General features: G+C 44.1%; 1 protein-coding gene across 4 annotated transcripts in view; it reads right to left on the reverse strand.

The window, feature by feature from the left end:
• gse1b (Gse1 coiled-coil protein b) overlaps positions 1-24,315 on the reverse strand; it is an 83,620-nt gene that overhangs the window by 39,535 nt on the left and 19,770 nt on the right. The window contains exon 1 of one of the 4 annotated variants that reach the window (XM_061814194.1): positions 16,411-16,628. The exons of 1 other annotated variant lie outside the window; for it this stretch is intronic. The gene's annotated coding sequence lies outside the window, so the exon portion shown is untranslated. Of the gene's footprint in view, positions 1-358; positions 379-8,294; positions 8,315-16,410; positions 16,629-24,315 lie in introns of those variants that run through there. 2 more of the 4 variants (XM_061814196.1, XM_061814197.1) reach the window with 2 other exon arrangements.

Raw genomic sequence — 24,315 nt, forward strand, 5'->3', positions numbered from 1 at the left:
GTCGAGGAACCATGGTGTCAGGAGCCTTGCCCGCAATGAGCTGAGCTCAATTTACTTTATAGGCATTCTTGGTGAGACACAGCTAATTTGACATCTGCAACAATAGAAACACACACGAAAAAAAGGGGGACTTCCCTCCGCCAAAATGAGGACAGCGTATTTGTTATAGACCAGAGGCTATCGGGGTGATAGGAGTGGAGTGTATGTAAAAGCATGGCTTCCGCTCCGTCTGCTCTGCTCTCACTGCAGGGGTGTGAATGGGTCATTTTTTTTTTTGTGGCTTCCTGCTGCCACTTCTCTTTTCTCAGAAGAGCAAGGAAGCAGGGAGGCCTGGCAGAGGACAGCAGAGAGGGATTACCTTGTGGGCACAGCTACACGGCAGCGAGCGCGCAGCCAAAGGCCGCCTCTTGACAAAGCTCCGTTCTGTTCTTCGTGACATGCTCTTGCGCTATCTCCCCGTCGTCACACACCTCGGCTCGTTCTTATCACGGGGTGAGCGCCGTCGCAGATCTGACACAAAATCATGAGCCGAGTTGTGTGAAACCAAAAACGATTTTGGTATGACATAATGCGCCAAAACTGTAAAGAGGGTTAGGGTTAGGTTAACACTGAATGAAGTGATAGGAAGGTTAAGACACTTTGTCCCCAGTGCATCGTCGTTATTCATCTAAACAAGACGTGAAACATTCCACAGTTCCTCCGCCATCATCAGTAGGAACAACAAAGTCTTATTTCTTCCATTTTTATGATTGCATTGCCCAAGACCACTGTAAATCAGAATTATAATATGTTAATAAACATATTAGACATGTTCAGAGGCGTGAGAGTGAGTATGTTGGTAGAAGGGTGCTGAGGATGGAGCTCCCAGGCAAAAAAGCGAGAGAAAGACCAAAGAAAAGGTTGATGGATGTTGTGACGGAGGACATGAGGACAGTGGAAGATGCACGAGATAAGCTTGGATGGAAAAAGACGACACGGTGTGGGGACAAGCCGAGAGGAAAAGAAGAAGAATAATATGTAACAACAACAGTATTTGAGCAAAAACGTCTAAACCAGAAGAAATTTTGGTACTCAGAACACACCAAGTGAGCGAGCCTCCGGGTCAGTTTTACAAAAGGACAAGCAATCCTAGAAATATCCAGGAGATGGCGTCATCTCCCGGGTAATTGCTGTGGCAGCACAGGGCCCAGCCTCACCTTTGAAGTCCAGTCAACATGTAAAACAGGACGGGAGCAACTGATTTAACCGCTAACACCCTCTTGCATAAAAGTCTGAGGAGACGTGAATACATAATATGTTCTGGCAAAGGCACAGAGGTTCAACTGCTGCACCGGCAACCCGAACTTGTTCAAAGGAATGCGTTACTGAGGTTCCACGCGCTGTTGCGCCCTGAGGGGAAATAAAACAAAACAAAAAAAAAAGTCTGAAAAACGGAATGTCGATTACAACAAATCACACACGCATGTGCACACGTGCGTACAGTCTGAACAGATTGACTGCTAAATGGTATACAGTAAACACGCATTTTTAACAGCCCGCAGAGTAAAGCTGATCACTAACCGCCGTCGTCAAATAAACAAACACGCAGTTGCACCTTTTAGTGGTTTTAATTCCGATTACTCTTTTTCTCTCTCGCCATCTCTCTCTCGCACACACTCTCGCAAAATAAATCCTCTTGGCTCCCCTGTGCCCCGGCCAGTGGCGAGATAATGCAGTGGCAGCTTTGGCGAGTGGTTAATCTTTAACCAGGAAGGGATTTGCCTATCAGCTTGTTAAAACTAGCAGCGGCAGCCCATCGACGCAAAGTTGAACAAAGCGAGGCTGCAGGAGGATGGCCTCACAACTGCGGAACCATCTTTCACTTTGAGGGAAAGAAATGCTTTTGGTTATTTTAAACAAGCCCGGCACGGTTCTGGCATCCATCCGAGAGCTGCATCCACAATAACGTTAATGCAATTCACTGGCTTGGCATATTAGACGAGGTTAAAACTTCAAATTGAACTCTCGTGCATGTAACCATCTCACTACGTGTTGACTTTTCAGACTGTACAGTAAGAGCGGAACAAATGCAATGTGTGTACTGTACTGGTTCTTCCAGAAACCTGCTTGGAGGGTTTGACTATTGACAACTACGGTTCCTTACAAGGAATTTCTCAAGTCTCCTTTGTAGATGACTTTTAATTACGCATGTGGAATGATCATCAAACTAAAAGGAACATTTTATGTTTGGTACGACCAGTGCGCATTTTGTGAAGTATTGAAAACATATACATAAAGTCCTCAGATCATAGACTATGATAATATTTCTCAAAGGGGACTGCAGACGCTTTGCTCACTGGGGGAAAATGTGACTTCCATTTTGAGGGGAAGGTTCCACTTCCTGTCATGGTGAAATTAGGCAGTGCTAAGTAGCTCAGCCACTCATACGGGAGGGATTTTGGAGTTAGCGTGATGAGAACTTGTCATCCGTTATGGCTGACAGCCTTGTTAGCGTCGCTGACAAGGCTGTCCAAGTGGCGGGCATGTTAATAGCAATTCTCAGTTTAAAAAGACATAAGTCAGGGAAGAATACAAGAGATGCAAAGAACTAAAACTAGCAGCGGGAAGTACAAAGGGCACTATTGCACTGCGAATTACACAGAGTGCTAAAAAGGAGTGAAAAAAAAAAATACAGTTAGGTCAACAAGTATTTGTACAATGAGAGTTGTATAATTTGAAATAAAACATCTAGAACTGTGATGATACCAAAATTCTGACTACAATATACTTGCATAAGGTACCCTGACATCACTACTGAAATGATACCGTTATGATTAAGCTCACATAGTTTCGTTTGCTGAAATTCTGCGATTTGGTTGAACAGTTTGTTTTCGGTGTCAGACCCAGAGAGATTTATTGCAGCTGGGACTTGTAACCTTTTATGGATTAAACTAAAATTGCAACGTTTACCATACTGTTATTGTGTGGACCCCTGGAGGTTGAGATTAAAGTAGGCTACAGTCTACCACACACACTCATCTGGTTTTCCTTCTTTCCGCATGAAAATATTGTACATTTTTTTAATTGGACTGATTAATAATTTGCTTGAAGCAAGTAGACTTTGTCTTTTTTTCCCCCAAAATGGCACAGAAGTACCGCTTACTTAAAATCCACAGTATCATTTCATTTTGATACTGTGTTATTGTACTTTTCTCGTACCAGTACCCTGTGCAGCCATACAATGAACTTAAAAACGAAGTGTGAACTTTTGACGTAAATTCAAGAGGTTGCAAGAGGAAAAATAAGAATACATTTTAGGAACGCAAAGAACTGCAGACTACATACGTATTTGGACAAAGAGACATACTGATGGATATTTCCTCGTGAGCCCACGCAAATTCAGACTTTCCTCTCTGGAGACGCTTTACCAACACTTTCAAAGTGAATGAGTCAAGGCAAATTGAATAATAACTGTCATTGCACAAATATTTATGGCGCTAACAGTGCAAGAAATAAGCAAAACACTTTAGGTCATACTGTAGCTTCAGTTTAGCAAGGCTGCACAGAAAAGGAACCTTTGACATACTGTAACATACTGTATAGACTCACTCACTCACTGACAGCAGGATAAACCTGCTCAGGTAGTTCCTGGTTTGTTTGACTTCAAAGATGAGATGTCAGGGCAATCTACCCTCAAGCACAAAAGAACGGATGTGTCTACTTGAGTGTTTGCAAACGCTCGCACACACACCTGCAAGCGCACGCTGGAGTGCGCGCACGTCACCTCATTTGCCTCGTGGCGAAGGCCAAGAAATCATATCAAGGAAATCCTGCGGCGGTAGCTTTGCGGCTACCGCGCTGAAGCACGAGAAGGACGACAAAGGAGTCAGGGTTGGGAAAAGCAGAAGGGGAGGAGCGAGGAATCAGGACGGGAGCCAGCGAGCGTTGCCTGTGTGAGGGCTGTCATTATACAGCAGGCCTCCATTATGCAGCGACGGCAGAAGAACAGAGAACATCTTCCTTTGACCTCGCTTTCTCACACAGACCCACAACAGCAATACACAAGAAACTTTAAGTGCGTGTGTGTCTTCTCATTATTCATCCCTCACCTCCTTACTTCTCTTGCGCTCTTCTAGTCACACTGCACACCACCCCCCACCTTAACCCGCCGGCCAGCAGATTGCGACAAAAACCTGAATTTCAAAAGACCGGCCGGCATTTCTTCCCCCTTGTCACCTTCCTCTCCTTTTATTTGGAGACGCACACATCTGCAAGGAGACTATATCTTGAGGGGAGGCACCAACTCAGATGATAGTCTCCCCTCCCAGCATCCGACTCACCCACACCGACAGCGCCATTTCCTCTGTCTGTTAATTACACGCTGGCGGTGGTGGAGGTTTCTGTGTGTGTTTGTGTGCGAGCGTGTCATCTGAGGAGTGTGTGGCTGTGTTCTCGGAGACACCAGCGCGGGCGCGTGACAGCGCAGTCTGGTTACGCTTGACAACGCTGCTTAGAGTGCAAGCACCCAAATGAAGGAAAAAAAAAAACACACGCGCACACACACACACACACACACACACACGCACACACACACACACACACACACACACACACACTGTACCACGTGCACATTAGAGCCTTCTGTCTTCTCTGGCTCACATGGTCTATGCCCCAGGAGTCAAGCTGCTGTCTGTGTGGCTGCGCTCTCTCGGCAGCTTCTTGCTGAGGGGGACGAAGACCCCGCTGCCGTCCTAACGAGGGAGCCAGCTTCAGCACCAGCCCTGCTGTTCTGCTGAGAGGAGGCCGGGAGTCCACTCCCGACTCACCCGTCCGTCCTCGCCATCGTCGTCTACGCCGCCAAAGGGCCCCGCCGACTTTGTCTTTAAGCACCTGCTGCAGCGAGTCAGGGGAAGGTAGCGAGCCGCCAAGACGTGACTGGTGTTGTGCGTGTGAACTAAAATGCACAAATGGATGCAAATAAGGAGGACAGAAACACTGTCATTGAGCATATTATGGTTTTTTGCACCTGTGATGCTCAAAAACAGGAAGTCCCATAAACACACAGGTTGTAAGTGCCACTACACAAGATTAGCCGAAGTAAAACAGATTAGAAATGAGCTCATTAGAGGGACAGCCAAAGTTGGATGTTTTGGAGACAAGGTCCGAGAGAGCAGACTTCGATGGTTTGGACATGTTCAGAGACGAGAGAGGGAGTATATTTGTAGAAGGTTGCTGAGGATGGAGCTGTCAGGCAAAAGAGTGAAAGGAAGACCAAAGAAAAGGTTGATGGATGTTGTGAGGGAAGACATGAGGACTGTGGGTGTTAGAGAGGAAGATGCACGAGATGAGCTAAGACAGAAAAAGATGACACGCTGTGGTGACCCCTAACAGGACAAGCCGAAAGAAAAAGAAGAAGAAGAAGACAGCTTCCGAGATGGGCAAATTATCCTTTAGGACTCAATCATGTACAAATATGAGCGTTCATCTGAGATATTAGCTGTGGGGACACCTGAAGGGACAAGCTGAAAGAAACTTCTTCTTCATGTAGTAATTCTACTGGTGAACGTCTGTCCAGAAAATGTACTGTAAATATGTAATTTCCTCACCTAACAAAAAAAAAGCCTCCGATCTCTGTATTTAACACGTGAAATCCAATCATCTCCCATCACCACTGTTTTAAGAAACTTGCTCCAAAAAAAACCCACAACAACAACAACATTGCAGTTCTCAGAGTGTGCTAAACAAATATTTATATATTTATAGAAACAGCAGCCAGACAACAAAGAGAACATGGAAAGTTGTGTATCGGCTATGTCAAACAGACAATATGACAGTCAGCTGATTGGAGCTGATGTCACAGGGGGGGGGGATGTGTGTCTGTGTGTGTATCAAGTGGCAAACAGACAAACCATGTTGAAGAGAGATAGAGGCGGACACAGATAGAGGGGAAAGAGGCGTGATGGTGGTGATAGCAGGAGAAAAGGCCTTTGTTTAAAGAATAGCCTGTAGTGCAATGTTGGGTTCGACAGAGAGAAACGAACGAGACGGACAAGAAAACACACGTACACAAGTGGCACGTGCGTTGCGTATGGAGCGCACTCGCATTAATAACGCCAAATGAGAAAGAGGTGAAGGCGAGTAGTCAAGTATGGTCAGCGCTGAGTGTGTATCATTCCCTTATCTAGTGTGCTCATGTTGCCTACCCTGTTTGTTTAGCCGCTGCTTATCAGACGCTGCGGTACGACAACGGGAGCGGCGAATGCCGCCCAACACACACGCATGCGAATTCATAAATAAAATAAAAGAACAATATCTACAGGTATCCAGAGGTTTGGTGTTGGCGAGGGGAGCAAGAGTTACGCAAGCAAACAATTATTCCATATAAATGTGCAGTATGCATCTATGCTCTTTTTATGACTTGGTGACAGTTGAGTCAAACTGGTCTTGACTATTTAAAATGGTGCAATAATGTGGCCTACATCGCCGCTGATGTAAAATTACGTGAAACTGAAAAAAAACAACAACAAGGGTTGAAGTAACTATAAACGAAAGACACAAACTACTACGGTATGTGGGATTACCGTATTTTCCGCACTATAAGGCAGGCTAAAAGCCTTTAATTTTCTCAAAAGCCGACGGTGCGCCTTATAGTCAGGTGCGCCTGATATATGGATCAACATTGAGCCTTTATTGGAGCTCCATCTAATGGATGCATTACGTAATCCCAGCCTCTACTGTAGCGTGTATTCTATATGATTTATAATCCGGTGCGCCTTATGTATGGAAAAAGTTTTAAAATACACCCTTCATTGGGGGTGCGCCTTATAATGAGGTGCGCCTTATAGTGCAGAAACAACGGTACTTGGGACAGATTAAAACAAGGTTGACGCTGAAACACATTTATACAGTAGAGTCACAGTGCTCGAGTGTAAAGTAACATTTCACTCTTACGGTAATTGCCTCGCTGGCGAATATTGGCCCCATCCTATCCACACGTGCGTGAGTTTTGTTTAGCCGGGTGACAAGGACACTGGAACATACAAGGGAGCTCATTACGGCTGCTGAATACACAGCGATGCGCAACTTGACCAGGGAAAAGTGGAACACAAAGCCGAACGTGTTTGATGCAGTCACTCACATTTGAGAAATGTACGGGTGTGGTCAGTCATGCTTGCAAATAATGTGATTAGGGATGGAATCTCAAGACCTTAAAATAATTTACTCGATTAATATAACATAATTGTAAATTAAAAATCAAAATCAACAAATAAATAACTAAAATGCAAAACTAAAATTTCAAACTCAGAAATGATCATTTCCAATTTCAACTGACAACTAACATGGCTCATGATGTTGATGACTTTCGACATAAATGCGCTCGCAGTACGTGAAGCACCTCTGAACATGCGCTTTCACCCTAACTTCTGTACACGCTCAGTACGGTTAACTTGCATTTCCTGTTTCCGGGTGAATAGCGGTTGTTTTGGAGCAGGCTTGTTTAGTTAACAATGTTTATAAAATAAACACAAAAATTAATGTCAAGAACACAAAATAAGCGACGTCTTTCAATATCTATTTTTTCTACTCGTAACAAATTTTACGCGTGTGATTTTTCGTGCTCGACTGTGCAGATTTGCGAGCACGAAAATCTGCACAGTCGAGCACGAAAATCAAATGTGAGTGACTGTTAATGTCAAAAAAAAAAAAAAAAAGAACCACAGGAAGTATCTGGTTTAGTGTTGTACTCGAATTCCCGGTGTGCTTTTAGGTCGTGCCGATGTTGCTGTCTCAAATCCACTTGGCTTTTCACATAACTCCATTATCACTTGATTATTCAACGGTCTGAAAGGTCCGCATATTTTGGAGCCTAACTTGACACCCTTCTTCTGGAACGCAAAAAGGAGAAACCCATTAAAAAGCGTCGAAAATGGGGGAAAATCACAGACAGAACCCTAAATGGAAGGCGAACATGAGAGAGGAAAAAAGGCACGCATGATGGCCAAGCAAAACCTTCATTTCCTAAACATCCTATAGCGGTTTCTCCATCATCACACAGGCAGACCACATAGCAACCCTGCCCCTGACACCCAATGAGAGCGGTTTGCATGCATCGCCATCTGCATATCGTCTTCGGACATTGTTTTGGAAAGGTAGTCAAATTTAAGTCCCTTCTAGTAAAATACATACCATCCTCTCCATTGAGGAACTATGCAAACCCATGCAAAAGCCCTTCTCTCTCTCGCTGGCTCTCTACAGTCAGTGCTATTCAAAGCTATCAATGAACGCTGTTGATAAGGAAATGCAAAGTGGGTCACCTTTAACTCCATGGCTCCTTGTGTAAACAGCGCAGGGAGCTGCTTGGGACCACGCTAATCACTCTCTAAACAGCGCCAGGTGCTGTCGCCACAGACAAACTGTCACCAACACTTTCCCGAACGCAGCTGCCGTCTGGGCCCCCAGACGCTCGCCGCGCGCAGGGCTAGCGCAACACCACAAAAACTGCAACAAAAGGCCCCTGAAAACATGCCGAGCCCGTTGAGGGCACGATTACGCAGGGAAAACTCCCAACCACTTCAAAACGGCGCGTCGCGAGCGCTTCAACTCTGCGCCAGCTTTTCATAAGTCGTCTTACACGTTCATTGTGTGCTCAACTACTAGAAGTCTGTTGCGAGGGAGAGACAAGTCGCCAGCAAGTCCCGAAATTCAATTTCTATTCCTTCTGTCAATCAAGTACAGTGAAGCGTCGGTTCTTGACCACAATCCGTTCCGGAAAACGGTTCGAACAGTGATTTGTTCGAAAAGCAAATAGATGTTTCCCATTACAATGAATGGAAAAAGACATAATACGTTCCAAGCCTAAAAAAAAATAGCTTTTTAAAGCATTTTTAGCTTTTCCTGATAATAAACTGCATACTAGAAATACATGTATAGTTTAAATATTTTATATAATAAATATATATTTATTTTTTGCTTAAAATGTATGCTTTAGTAGTAAAGTACGCTACGCTGGGAGTGCATTGCCGTATCTGTAGCGACTCGGCCCCCAGCCTTGTAAACTTTCTTTATTAACAAAAGTGCAGAATAATTTTAAACAAGCAACTTGCGTTCTTTGGAGCCATGATTGGGGGTTAATACGGTAGTCCTTGATAAGAAGAACTACCGGGACACATCTGTGTACAGAGGTTGTGTTATGCAGAATAACAAAAGTGCGCTGGTTATGTTGCGTCTGTTATGTCATTTCTGTGGTTTTTTTCGGGGGGTGTTCGAATCGACAGTAACAAAGCGCGTCATGGGTGGGTCAGCTGATGCGCCGCGATAATTATGTTATTTCCGGGGTTTTTCGGGGCCGTTCGAGTACCGATTTTTCTTCGAAAACAGAAGCAAAAAAATCTCAAAATGTTTGTTCGAAAACCGATTTTTTTCGAAAACGGGGACATTTGAGAACTGAGGCTTTACTGTACATTTAAACCCCAACCATGGACAAAATGAGTCACTGTGTTCCAGCACCCCTTTCTTTTTTCCATCCAAAAAAAAACTATCTACAAATCCATTTATTTACTATTTATCACTTACAGTGCGATAAAGTTTAAAAATAGAATCGGAACAAAATAAAAATGATAAAAACCCTGTTGCTCATTTGCATATGGTCACATCACATCCTGTCGAAGTATTGCATTCGTGCAACTGATGGTAATGCCAAGTAAGCGGACCGCTTTCAAAGTTGGCCCAACATTTGGCACCTCGACGGCAATACGTGATTACTCTTAATAGTGAAAGTGTGTGTGTGCATGTAAGCGTGTGTTCACATTTTCTGGCAGCGGCAAACTGTGCTACCCCTCCCCCCGTCCCCGTCCCCGCGCTCCCCACCAGGATGTGCTCTGATGCCGATACGAATGTAAACAACAGTTGAACAACATTCAACTTTTTAACCGTTAGATTAACACACCCAGACCTTCAGATTGGAAAGCAAATTCCTCTGGCATGTACTCAGAGGGGGGGCCCTGATGTGGCCACGGCCACAGTGGACTTGCAACCCAGCCACCCAGATGGGCACCCCCCACCACGTATGTTTTCAAACGTTCTTATCCACAAATGCTTTTGTTTGATGGGCGGAACGTTGCCAAAGACCTGCAAGACACCAAGGAAGCATTTCACCGACGCACATTTTTGGAATGCCCACATTGTTTGGATATTTAAGTCATTAATGTTTTGGAATGTCCTACGGTGTGAGCGGTCTTTGAACGCACGCTGTGCTTAGCGCGAGTTGAGTCAATGTTTTTATTTTTGCTTCTCCCGATGCAGGTCCGTTTGGGCAGGCAAATTTTGCCGTTACGGTTTCCCCGACACGTGTGTTGGTTGTGTGTGGACGCCAAAGGGTGAGTTTATTTACTTAAAGCGTTTGTGTAACGTGTTTATTGTGCTATTTTTTTTTAACTTGCGCGTGATGTTACGTCAGTTAATGTGAGCACACACACCAAAAAAAAATAATTTGAACAGGGTGTGTAAAGAATTTGTATCCAGTGTACATTCAGCGGTAGTAACATACGGTAATAATTAATGAGTAATAAAATGTTTCACGGTTTGTCTGTGTCACTGACATTTATGTGGAAAATAAACTGAGCTAAATATGCTACTGTTTGACTAATAGTATCCAAAGACAGAACGTTGGGAACATTACTGTACTTAGTAAACGTGTTTCCTCAATCACGGCTAACTGATACACTGAATGTGTTTTTAATAATTTCGCTACTGTCTGAATTTCAAGCAGTGCTACAGTGGATAGGAGCCTTAATTTAGCCTTTATTTTATAGTTACCGGTTTTAGACACATTAAGCCCCGCCCCCAAATTATCGCTGGTCTAACAGACTATTCTCTGAGTCCGCCCGTGTGTGCACAGTACATTGATTGAAGATATGAGTCTGCTTCCTGTGCATGGAGGTGAGGTGAGGTGAGGTACGTGAGGGTTTTTAGCTCCACGAGGAAATAAATTTATTCTACATCAAGTTAAAGAAGCCAATATTAGGTTTTAAACCACAACATGACGATTGAGCAAATCCCCATATAATAGACGTGTACTGTATTTGAACACCAAAACTGCCTCTAATCACATGTGAATAAAAACCAGGAAAATAATATCATATAATACGTACTAATACTATATGTATATTTTCAGCCTCTGGGAAAAAAATAAATAAACACACAACATATAATAGTCTTCAACTGTGCCTCTTGCCATACTTAAACTACCGTCATTTCCAGCCTATAAACTGCGACTTTTTTCACACACTTTCAACCCTGCGGTTTATGCGGTGGTGCGGCTAATTTGTGTATTTTTTTCTAACGGCTGCAAGGGGGCACTCGAGTGGAAACGAGTGAGACCGAACATATGTGCCGAGGGAGTGACTTTTACCGGTCCGGCTCTGTTGGCGCTGCGCTAGCGTGTTACTGCTGTGTCTCACTGATTTTTACCAGTATGTTTTTTTTTTTTTGACCGGCCCTGTTAGCGTGGCGGCGCTAGCGTTACCGTGACGGTGCTAACATTAGTGTGCGCGGCGGCGCTAGCATTAGCGTTACTGTTAGCACGCCATTAAATTCTCTGTGTACCGTCTTTCTTTGTAAATATCTCGTGTTTCAATGTCGGTTTCAATGTGGGCACTTGCGGCTTTTATACGCCTGCGGCCTATGTATGTACCAAATGGTATTTCCCTTACAAATGTACTGGGTGAGGCTTTTAACCAGGTGCGCTCTGTAGGCCGGGAATTACGGAACTAAATGTTAAATGTTAGCTCGGCATCAAGAGGTACCCGAATGCAACTGTTTAATAAAACTATTTAGTCGAGGAAAAAATAACCATGTGCGACAATTAAGACATCATAAATCACCCCAAATCTTTGCTTTTCCAATGTTAGCTTGTGTGGCGGCGTCTCCAAAGTGACGTGGTGCAACGCTATTTTAACTAGCCCATGTGCAGGGCATGTCGGCGTCCTCAAGAACGGACAACATTATTGTTCATTTGAAGAAGTAGCACCTAAATGGTTATGTGGAAAACAACAACGACAAAAATACTGTTACTCGCACAGGTAGCATTAGTCGCTAGCCACGGTGAATATTGAAGTACCAACAATAACAGTGAATCATTTGATCATCTTCCATGTGGTTTGTAAAATGGCAAAACTAGTTTGTACTGTTGTTAAATGATGACGCACATTTAAAGTTGAACTAATAGAATCCACAAAAACAATAGCATCATAACTGGAGAATGATAATGTTTACAAGTCAAGTTATCATCATTATCCCCGAAGGGGCAGTTTGTTTATTTTGTATCTTGTACCACTCGACTTCAAACTAGTGCTACATTTTATTTTATTCTTTTTTAGATTCGCTGCACTGTTGAGTGAAAAGTGTTCTTGGATTTTTTTTTCCATGTATTTTATTTGCTTCGTGAGTATGCTAATATCATGTTGGGGTTACAGTTTTAATTACTGACGCTGAGGAGTGTTGGCAAAAGGCATGATTAAAATGTAGTACTACTCTCACGTTTCTTCTGTTTTCAGCACAGGTGCTTTAAAACTGGGTACTTAAAAAGTGGATGAAAAAAAAAGTCGCGATAAGAATTGAGATGGGACAATATGGATAAAAAAAAAGGAATCATGATTTTTTTTCCCCCTGCCAGATCAAACAAGGCCTAAAACAAACACATGAAACTGGTTTGACAGTTCAAGCTAAAAACATGAAGATAATGTCATAACACAACAATCAGCAGTTTTACAAAGCAAAATTCAAACACTTAAAAAAAAAAAAAAATCAAATGAAACATCAACAGTCTCGTGTTTCAGCTTCCGCGGTGCTTATAAGTCATTTAGAAATGTTCAATAAACATAATGGGACAGACCCACGTGCCAGGGAGTACGGTCCCACGGAGACTTTATGTATGTTGAATTATTATTTTTTTTAATTGCTGCTGTTTAATGTTACAGTGAATTCTCTCAGTATGCATCCAACATAATATAGTATTATAGAAATATGTGTAACATTTGGGCTGCAAATGTATCCACGTGGCATGTGCCATTATCACAATGGCAAAATGTTTCCTGTATGTCGTACATTCTTATGTAAAATGATTTCATATTTTGGTCGGTAAAAAAAGACGGTGGATTTTTTTTCATGTACTGGCCAACTTGGCCGGTGAATCCAAAAGTACATTTCGGATCCTGTACGCAAACTTACTGAGTGAGACTGATCCTTTCTTTACACAAACAAGAAGAGGGTGTCATTTTATGGTCGAAAGATCAAGTTCTTCGTATTTAAGAATAGCCACGAGCCTCAGCTATCTGGCGCATTCTCAACTGAACCGCATACACGAGTTGTGAAATATTTCACAACTTTCATAACAAAAATGACAGTATTTCTCTGACACTAAAACAAAATCCCCTTGAGTCCTATAATTTTTTTTGACAGCAGCTAGTCTAGGATGTTATTAGATTGTGCAGACGTGCCCAATGAAGTGTTGGGATACCTGAACTGAGTCCTGCATTTAGTAAACTTAAAAACCTTGTCCTTTGTGTAAACCAGTTTTTATTTAGACGTTAAATACAATGTAATACATACTTTTCACTAAACAGGTACAACTGACGTCAAAAGAGGTAGAATCGTTCCAACAGATGTTATCTAGTCTCACAGGGTAAAGAGGATGCACAGCTCAGATATTCATTGACAAGTGTAAATTCAAGAATTTCACTTTTGACAACGCGACTTGCATGGCTGCACAAATGTGCTCGGGTCATCTGGGTGGCAAACCACACCAATATACAGCAATATGGGTTTAATTTCCTTTTAACGGTTTACAATATCTAAAAAAAAAAAATACCGTAATTCCCGGCCTACAGAGCGCACCTGGTTACAAGCCTCACCGAGTACATTTGTAAAGGAAATCCCATTTGGTACATACATACGCCGCAGCTGTGTAAAAATCACAAGTGCCCACACGAGATATTTACAAAGAAAGACAGTACACAGAAAGAGTTTAACGCTAGCGCCGCGGTAGCGCTAATGTTAACAGGGCCGGTAAAAGTCACTTCCTCGACACATATATTCCACCCACATTGTAGCCACATTGAATCCGGGGGAAGGGGAGCGGCAGGTAGCACACTGCCAGTAAAATAAACTTGTTTTATCAATCCATCCATCTTCTTCGTCGCTTATCCTCACAAGGGTCGCGGGAGTGCTGGAGCCTGTCCCAGCTGTCAACGGGCAGGAGGCGGGGCACATCCTGAACTGGTTGCCAGCCAATCACAGGGCACATAGAGACACAAACAGCCACACTCACAATCACACCAAGGGGCAATTTAGTCTCCAATTATTGTTGCATGTTTTTGAGATCTGGGAGCAAATCGCCTGAAGAAAACCCAGGCAGGCATGGGGAGAACATGCAAACTCCACACAAGTGGGTCTGGGATTGAACCCGGGACCTCAAAACAGTGAGGCCAAAGCTTTCCAGCTGATCCACCGTGCCGCCTAAACTTGTTTTACTTTAGTGTAATTAAGCTTTCTCTCTCTCACACACACATGTGTGTTGAGGTATGCCTTTGAGGGGCGTGGCCAAAGAGAGTACCGTCAGCGTAGAATCAGCCATCTTGGCCTTTCTTCCATGCTCCTTGCAATGTTGTGTTTGAGAGCTGAAGCGGCATTGGCAACTTTTATATATATATATATACTTAAGCGGTGTGTCTGAAGTTTGTTTCAGTCCTAACTACATCCCAACACAGGGCCAACAAATATGAATTTAAAAATAGCATCATTTGTACGAGGTAAGATACAAAAGTTCCAGGACTGTGGCATAAAAAGTTATCGTTCAAATCCAAACGACAAGTTTCCCATTTCGAAACAATCTGCCAGGACTATCCTGAACTTTCCCAGACTTTTCTCTTGTGCCGTCAGACTCTTGGAACGATTCATCAAGAATCCTCCACAGCTCTGTCGTTACGGCCATCTTTATATTGTCTGCGGTTTCAAAACAGGTGCGCTTGAGCTTGGGAAAGATATATATATATTTTTTTAAATCACGCAGATTCACGTCAGGTAAGTAGGGAGGTTGCTCCAGCACGGCGATGTTCTTCTCGACCGAGAAGTGTCGGATGTTTAAGGCACGGAAAGGAGGTGTGAGGCGAGACTGACGCAGCCCCGAGTCCTGCCACAGTCTCGCCTCTTCTCGTGCACTGAACGAAGCAAAATCCGCAGGATCTCTTTGCAGCCTGGCCAGTTGATTGTTGAGCCCACAATGAAGGAGGAATCTCTTAGTTTGCCTATGAAAAATATCTTTCGTGACACCTGACCTGGATTTTTTTTTTTTTGACACATCTTGTACATGCAAAAAAAAAATCATGAAATAAAATCTACTTTAGGCGGCACGGTGGATCAGCTGGTAAAGCGTTGGCCTGACAGTTCTGAGGTCCCAGGTTCAATCCCAGACACACCTGTGTGGTCTGCGTGGGTTTCGTCCGGGCACTCCGGTTTGCTCCCACTGCCCAAAAACATGCAACATTGATTGGACACTCTAAATTGCCCCGAGGTATGATTGTGAGTGCGGCTGTTTGTCTCTATGTGCCCTACGATTGGCTGGCAACCAGTTGAGGGTGTACCCCGCCCCCTGCCCGTTGGCAGCCGGGATAGGCTCCAGCACTCCCCGTGACCCTCGTGAGGATAAGCGGGAAAGAAAATGGATGGATGGAAATCTACTTTACATTAATAAAGTTATAAAAGTAAAGCAAGCTTACTTGCGGGCGCATTTTAAATTAAAAATTAAAAAAGGTGTGCCGTGTGCGTGCCTTGAAAAGCAGCTATTGAACGTGCACGCGCTTCAAATGAGGCGAAGGCGCGCGCGCGTAGGAAGTGATTCAACACCGTCCACCTGCCGCGCGCGCGCGCACGCACGAATCCCAAAACAAACGTCAACAAACAAAACAGGTTCACATCCTTCACTCGAGACACTCAAATGGCCCGAACAGCGCGCAGGACAATAGTACGAGCTGCAAACGAGCGCTGGCATGATCGAGTGCCGAGGAAAATTCTACTTTACACTAACTTCGCAATGATGGGGTCAGCCAAAAGGTTGCGTTTTTGCATAATCATCGCAAGTAAGTTGAAGTTAATTGGGGAGGGTGTGCTCGAAGGGGCTCGTCGGCTCTCTAAAGACAATTGCAAGGGACCTTACGTGCTAAACGCTACAATCGCGACGAGTGTACGTTAGCGTTTGCTTCCCCTTCCGCAATTGGAAAAACAAAACAAAAACACAACAATAAAAAAATGGTCGCCGGCAGCGAGAAAATAAAAAAGACAGCCGCCGTTTGCTCGATGTCATCAGGACTTTCTTGGTAAACACAGCGAATAATATGGTCGTTGATCGCAAACAACGCCGCACGGTTTTACACTCACCGCAAACAGCGAGAAGGGGGGCGAATTCCACGCGTGATAAATGAGTAACTTCCTGCCCGTCCTCGGCGGTGGGAACGCGGGCACGTCCATCCGTCGAGTGCTCCGACTTTTTTTGTTGTCGCGCACGAAGCTCAGGCGCGGAGCTTGAGAGCACAAGAGAGGAGGGAGAAGGTGGCCGGCTGCCGGGAGCCGGGAGCCGGGAGGTGGGGCTTCCTCGCTGGCGGGAGACAGATAGACACGCCGGAGGGGGTGGGGGCAGAAGCACCTGCTCCCCCCCTCTGCCACGCCTCTGGGGCTCGAAGGACTGAACCCGCTTTGCCCCCTCCCCCCCCCCCCACTCGACCCACAGCATGAAATAAACTCTTCTTGATTCCTATAAACAAGCGCATTCAAGTTTATTTGACGAGTATGAACAGACACAGCACCCACTGATGTTTATAAACACGATTATATACATATTTTATATAATGAAAGGTGACAAATTCAGCACAATGTGCCCACTTCATGATTCTTGCAACAAACGTTTTTCATTTTTGCAGAAAATGTCCCAAAATTGCACATTTTCCTCCTTAAAAAAAAAAAATTACATACACCCCCATCAAATCACTTCTAAAAAAAGTGACAGTACAGTAAAAATAAATGTCTCCTATGCGCATAAAACACACCACACGGAAGAGTTTTAGTGTGAGCCCTGCCAAATTTGAATGATTTAAAAACATTGAAATGTATTACAATGAGGTTTATAAATCGTGAAAATCAAGCTCCGATCTGCCGCTCCCAAGCGCAGTGGAAATATCTGTGCGAAACGACACACCCCTGAAAAATGAATGCAACTTCGTCCAGGGGCAGCAGGTTGCAGGTTCAATTGCGTACTGTGCTCAATGTAGTTGGACAGTCACTTTATCATATTAATTCATTGCTTTCACAGTCATAACAAACTAGAAGTACTAAAAATGACTTTGACACCCCTGATACTTTATCAAATATTCAATTTTTCACTGAGAGGTATGCACTGTACATAACCATCTTTAATATACGGATAGCTAATGAAAGCACCTGATGCACTGAATTACAAAACCTTGTGTCCTACATTTGATTTATAAAGTACTTCTCATAGAGAGGACTCACAAACTGTTTCAAATTGTTGAAATATGAATCACAAAATTTGACATGTGGGATAAAAACAAAGCGGCACGGTGGATCAACTGGTAAAGCATTGGCCTCACAGTTCTGAGGACCCAGGTTCGGTACCGGCCCTGCCTGTGTGGAGTTTTGCATGTTCTTCCCGTGCCTGCGTGGGTTTCCTCCGGGCACTCCGGTTTCCTCCCACATCCCAAAACACACAACATTAATTTGACACTTTAAATTGCCCCTAGGTGTGATTGAACATTAATTTGACACTTTAAATTGCCCCTAGGTGTGATTGTAAGTGCGGCTGTTTGTCTCTACGTGCTCTGCAATTGGCTGGCAACCAGTTCAGGGCCGTTGACAGCTGGGAAAGGCTCCAGCACTCCCTTGTGAGGATAAGCGGCAAAGAAAATGGATGGATGGATAAAAACAAATCTCATTTGTCATTAAGTGCATGAGGTACACCCTGGAATGGTAGCCAGGCAATCACAAGGCACAATGATAAACTTAATATAAGGGTGGGAAGCAAACCTGTGAATAAACTTGTAATTACTCTTTTTTTTAGAAGTAGGTGGACCATAAGTGTCACTTGCCCTGTTAGACAAATGTACCCATATTTCCAAGGATTTTGTCCGTCATTACTGTCACAATACCACAAAATCCTGATTGAATCTTATGGCTCTCTCAAAACACTCATGTGGGCACAAAGAGAACTGGAATGCATTTAAAAAAAAAAAAAGTCAATACGGAAATCACTTTTTTTTTTTTTTAAATCAAGCCACAGGTGCAAGGAAAACGGTGGTTTTGTTCCGCCAATGAATGATGCACATGACTCTTCAGTCAGAAGAAGAGGTAATTCATGGATTGTCCACATGGGGACAGCCACTAACCAAGAGCACACACAATGAAGCTTCAGACGACAGGCTTCATAAAAATCTACCAACCCCTTCCTGGTTCATCAATGGTCTTACTGTGGATTAGATAGCAACGTCCCCCACAGATTGTGCAATCAAAGCCACTCTTGTAAGCGATAAAGACAGAGAGTTCTTCCAAAGCCAAGGAAGGATATTTGGATTAGATAAGCGGTGGCTGAAGAGGAGCTGGGATGAGGCCTTTTCTAAGTGCATTGAATTAATTGTTAAAGTAAGTGGGCCTTGTGGGGGTCTTGCCACAACCTGGAGTCAGCAAAAGTACTGTACTTACACTCTGTACCAACTAAAGCAGAAGTACAGATATTTGTGGTAAATAATAATACATATACTAATAATAATTCAGCAAAAGAAGTACTGCACTGAGACAATTTTATATATTACCTGGCTATCTATCTATCTATCTATCTATATCTATCTATCTATCTATCTATCTATCTATCTATCTATCTATCTATCTATCTATCTATCTATCTATCTATCTATCTATCTATCTATCTATCTATCTATCTATCTATCTATCTATCTATCTATCTATCTATCTATCTATCTATCTATCTATCTATCTATTTTACATCATGTCATCATCTGCCTCGGAGAAATAAATACTCAAGTACAGACACCTGAATATACTCATTTATTTGTATTTGTACTTTGTTACTTCGCACCACTGACCTTACAAAATGTCAGCGCTTTCGGTGTCGCGACCTTACCACGGAAGGAGCGCACGGATGCATTTTTGCAGTGCGCGCTCAGGACCGCGCGCGTTGTCTTTCATCCAAGCGCCCGTGCGTCCCTCACCTCTCTTTGACCCGCCTGCCAGCGAGAGGGGTGCAGGTACCACCGCCGCCTCTGATCTGCCTTGCGCCGTCTGTGCACAGGCTACAGTTTGGACAGCTTTCTCCTCGCTGACGGAGCCGCCTTCTGTTGATTTAGTCACACGGGCTCAAATGTCTTTTTTTTGTTTTTAATTGTTTACTTTTGCACTGTTTTCCCCCCCAACCTATTTATCACCACTTTTTGTATGTATTGAGTCTTTTTTTTTTGATGGTATTTGTTTTTTCCATTTGTCATAAATTGTTAATTATTTACTGTCTTTTGCTACATAAATACTTCTCTCACAAAACAGTACTTCACCATCTGTGTTTATATTATTGCCATCTTTTTTAAAAATGTCACTGCATCGTGCAGCTGTACCTAATATTTCGACTATCCGCGTCCACCTTTGCCAAGTCCACCCTCTTTAGTACTTACCCCGCCCCCATCTAACATGATTACTTGGTACCCATGCTACTAACATTCCTCTTTATCTCTGCAGCCTCTCCCCCCCAACCCCCACTCACCCCACCCTACCCCACCTCTCTCTCCCCCAACAGCAGACCTGGCCTAAGGCGTCGTTTGCTTAATTTAATAAAGGGGCTTAAGCTTTTGAGAGGCTTTTGAATGATCTGACTGCTGTTACATTCATTACAATCTATCAGCCGCTGGAGACAGAAACGGCACGGCTGCAGAAAGGGAAGAAGGGAGGGGTTCCAAAATTGCGCTAATTATTACATTTACGCCTATTTGTCCCGACTGAAATTATGGTGCCTCCTCCTCCCCCTCCCTCAGGATGCCTCCTTGAACTCCCTCTCCCACCTCCATTATGCGGACGACAAGTGGCGGCTCTTTAAGCCTTCGCCACGGGGAGACGGACTCGAAAAAAAGGATACGCTGCGGCGCACAAGTCGCACCCACCGGTAAAAACGGGACGCAATTTTTCATTTTTCAATATGATTCATTGCACTTCTACGTAATAGTACAACCGGTGTAATAAAAACCGTAAAACAAACAACACCTCTCATACAATATCAATCTTAACAATATCATCTAATAAAGGCAGTTTTTTTTGTGCCACAGCCCGCGGCTTTTATGTGCGTATGCAAATGAATATTTGCGAGGTTTGCGGCCGGATGACTGGCTGGGCCACTGTGTGTGCTCCGCGCTCTTCCACGGCGGCTAATAGAGGTAATTAACATGCTGATGAGAAGTTGAACCAACAGCGGGGGAGGAGTGAGGGAGAGTGACAGGTTGAACGAGGGAGCGACGAGGACGGAAAGGAAAGTCCTCCTTTTGTTGTTTACCTCTGCGAAGAAGGGCCATCTCTGGGCTCCATTGTGCACGTATACGTATCTGGAATTTTGCGGCGGAGAGCGCGATAAGCCGCCTTAAATCTACTTGACATCACTGGAAATATGCTTCTTATCGGCCCTCACCCGCCTATGTAAATATTAACAGATGTGGGAACACATGGTGTCAGGTGAGAGAAAGCAGAGTCGGGGAAATCAAAAGAGGAAGGACGGGGAGATCTTTAGACGGGACGCGGGGAAACGCGAGGAGTTAGGGAGGAGATGTATGGATTGAACGCGTTTGGCTCGCTTCCCTCCCGTCTGTAACGGGGGGGGGGGGGGGTGCGGTGAGGCCTATTCACAGACGTGGTGGTAATAGGCTGGGGGGGGGAGCTGGGATGTGTCTGAGCCACTGACCTGCCCATTAGCTCTCTCCACTCCGTTAAGCCCTCACATCGATCACCCAGCCGCACATCATTGATCTGGAAAAACAGGCACACGAGCACCCCCCCCCCTTCTCTCAGCATCAGCCATTGCGTGCGAGAGAGAAGACGAGCGTGTATCCGTGCGTACACTGGCGCGGTGCGCGTCTATTGATGATGCACTCTTCGTTCTACATACGAATGGGATGGAAGGACTTTTTTTTTAAAAGCTGGATTCTCTAATTATTCTAATATATTCGTCATTTGAGCCTCTCTGCTGTGACAAAATTAACAACGCACACTCGACTATTAGCCGTGTTAGTGGCGGCTGATTGTTAGCTGTCAGTGTGAATGTTGAGAGCTCAGTGGCGGCCTTTTAACCCTCCCGGCACTTTGCCCGTGCACGCGCCGCAGCAGTGTTCGCACGCTAACAGACTCCAGGACTGGTTTAGACGCTATAGTGTACTCGGTCTGGGCTCAGATGTGGGATAAAGGATGATGCTAAAAGAATGAGGGTACGTACAGGTAGAGAGTGGGAAAGATGATGAGAGAGGTGGGTACAACCAGACGGAGAGGTCATTCCATATCAGGCGACACAGCAGATGCGATTGGCCGCTTTCTGTTAAAATCAGCAAATTTTCTCAGATGGTGACTTTTTTTTTGGAAATGCATCCCCTTAATAAGCATCTCTAAATATGTGTGCAAAATAGTGGATGTAAAACACGTCCAAGCAGTCTAATAGCAAAGACGTGCAATTGTTTGTTCTCTGAAATAAAGATTGGTTATTGTTTACTGCAGTTTTAATTGTGATTTGCAATTATTTTGGCTGCTTTGATTAAATACGCCTGATCACCTGCAATTTTTTTAAATATAAAGTATGGGCACTGCTCTGTATGAAACGTTGCTTCAATTGCAGAAGTTGCCACAACCTCGTCAGCACACCACCAGGGGGGCGAACGCGTAGTTAAGGCGGTAATATTCATTAATGATCCATTAGCAGCTTATCCTCACAAGGGTCACAGAAGTACTGTAATCAATCCCAGGCATCTTAGGGGAAGGATGCGGGGTACACCCTCAACTGGTTGCCACCTAATTGCAAGACACATAGAGAAAAACAGCCAGTCTCACAATCACACCGAGGGGCAATTTAGAGTGTCCGATTAATATTGCATGTTTTTGGGATGTGGGAATGTGTATTTGGAACACAGCCTCTAGTCCCCCTTCTTAAAAAGGGAGACCACTACCCCAGTCTACCAATCCAGAGGTATTGGACCTGATGTCCATGTGAGGACCAGGGTTCAAATCCTGGCCCTGCCTGTGTGGAGTTTGCATGTTCTCTTCGTGCCTGTGTGGGTTTTCTCCGGGCACTCCAATTTTCTCCCAGATCCCAAAAAACATCCAACATTCATTGGACACTCAAAATTGCCCCCAAGGTGTGATTGTGGTTGTTTGTGTCTCTATGTGCCCTGCGATTGGCTGGCAACCAGTTCACGGTGTACTCCGCCTCCTGTCCGAAGATGGTTGGCATAGGCTCCAACACTCCCATGAACCTTGTGAGGATAAGCAGCTCAGGAAATGGATGGATGGATATCTAATATATATATATTAATATTATATAACACTGAACATGAAGAGACAAATGTGAAAAGATGGCACATTCACACTTTTCGCTTTAACAGGCAAAAGGATGGTGAAAGCCAAACCAATTATCTTTCTAATTATGAATTAACAGCAGCGCAACATCTCCCACCAACACTATTAGGTCTTTAAATCGAGCAGATGAGTGGGGGTTATGCAAATCTAAACAAAATCATTTTGAAAAGCGGACCTCCCCGCGCGCCCACTCGGCTGATCTGCGACGAAAACGACGAGCGCGCAACTGTGCGGAGCCTCCACGGTTTGTTCCATATTACAATATATTGTTGTGTGTGTGTGTGGGAAATATGCAGTTACCAGACAGCGAAATGGGTGTGTGATGATGAGCCAGTGTGAGTTCAAGCCCATGCTAATAGGGTAATTGAATTGATTTCCATTTAGCGGCACCCTCTGATGTTATTTACAGCATTTAACCTAATGAACAAGGCCTTCCTCCGCTCACTTTTTTTTTCAAGTTGTGATATGCAGCGAAATAATTATCTCCTATCCTTTGTCCCCCGTCAACCTTTCCACAACCGACAAAACCGGCTTTTACATAATTTGCCCATTGATAGCAGTCATGCGTACACGTGTCTGATTTTTTCCAGTATCACACTCGCTCACCTTCTGTCAAGCCTTGTTGGCAGACGCTGAGCCTCTTTGAAGTGGCCATTTTTGAGACGAGCCAGAGCTACAGTTGCGTGTGTTAGCTGTTGAGGTGAAGGGCGGGAGGGCTTTGTTTGGGTGGAATTGAAAAAGACAACTTATATCGAGTTACATTTTGCTAATTTTAACAGAAACGAGATTCATTCTGCACATTTATACGGTGGCTAAAGTTGTCATTACTTTGTGGGGAATGTAGGCCAGTTTGGAGTGTGAGTGAGTCTTACAGTGAAGAAAAGAAGTATATGAATACCCTGCTATGTTGCAAGTTCTCCCATTTAGAAATCATGGATCGGTCTGAAATTTTCATCGCAGGTCCATGTCCACTGTGAGAGAGGTAATCTAAAAAGAACAATCCAGAAATCACAATATATGATTTTTAACGACTTATTTGTGTGCAAAAAGGTATTTGAACACCTGTCTATCAGCTAGAATTCTGACCCTCAAAGGCCTGTTAGTCCGCCTTTAAAAGTCTACCTCCACTCCATGTGTTATCCTGTGTGTGAGGTCGTTAGCTGCATAAAGACAACTGTCCACCCCATACAATCAGTAAGACTCAAACTTGTAACATGCCCAACACCAAAGAGCTGTCCAAAGACACCAGAGACAAAATTGTACAACTCCACACGGCTGGAAAGGGCTACGGAGAAACTGCCAAGCACCTTGGTGAAAAATGTCCACTGTTGGAGCAATCATTAGAAAATGGAAGAAACTAAACATGACAGTCAATCTCAATCGGAGCGGCGCCCCAAGCAAGATATCACCTCGTGGGGTCCCAATCATCCTTGGAAAGGTGAGGAATCAGCCCAGGACTACACGACAAGACTTGGTCAATGACTGTTGGTAATGCACTAAGACATCATGGTTTGAAATCATGCGTGGCACGGAAGGTTCCCCTGCTTAAACCAGCACATGTCAAGGCCCGTCTTAAGTTTGCCATTGAGCATTTGGATGATACAGAGGAGTCATGGGAGAAAGTTTTGTTATCAGATGAGACCAAAATTGAACTTTTTGGTCATA

Source organism: Syngnathoides biaculeatus, chromosome 3 (genome assembly GCF_019802595.1).
Source record: "Syngnathoides biaculeatus isolate LvHL_M chromosome 3, ASM1980259v1, whole genome shotgun sequence".
NCBI classification, from domain to species: Eukaryota; Metazoa; Chordata; class Actinopteri; order Syngnathiformes; family Syngnathidae; genus Syngnathoides; species Syngnathoides biaculeatus.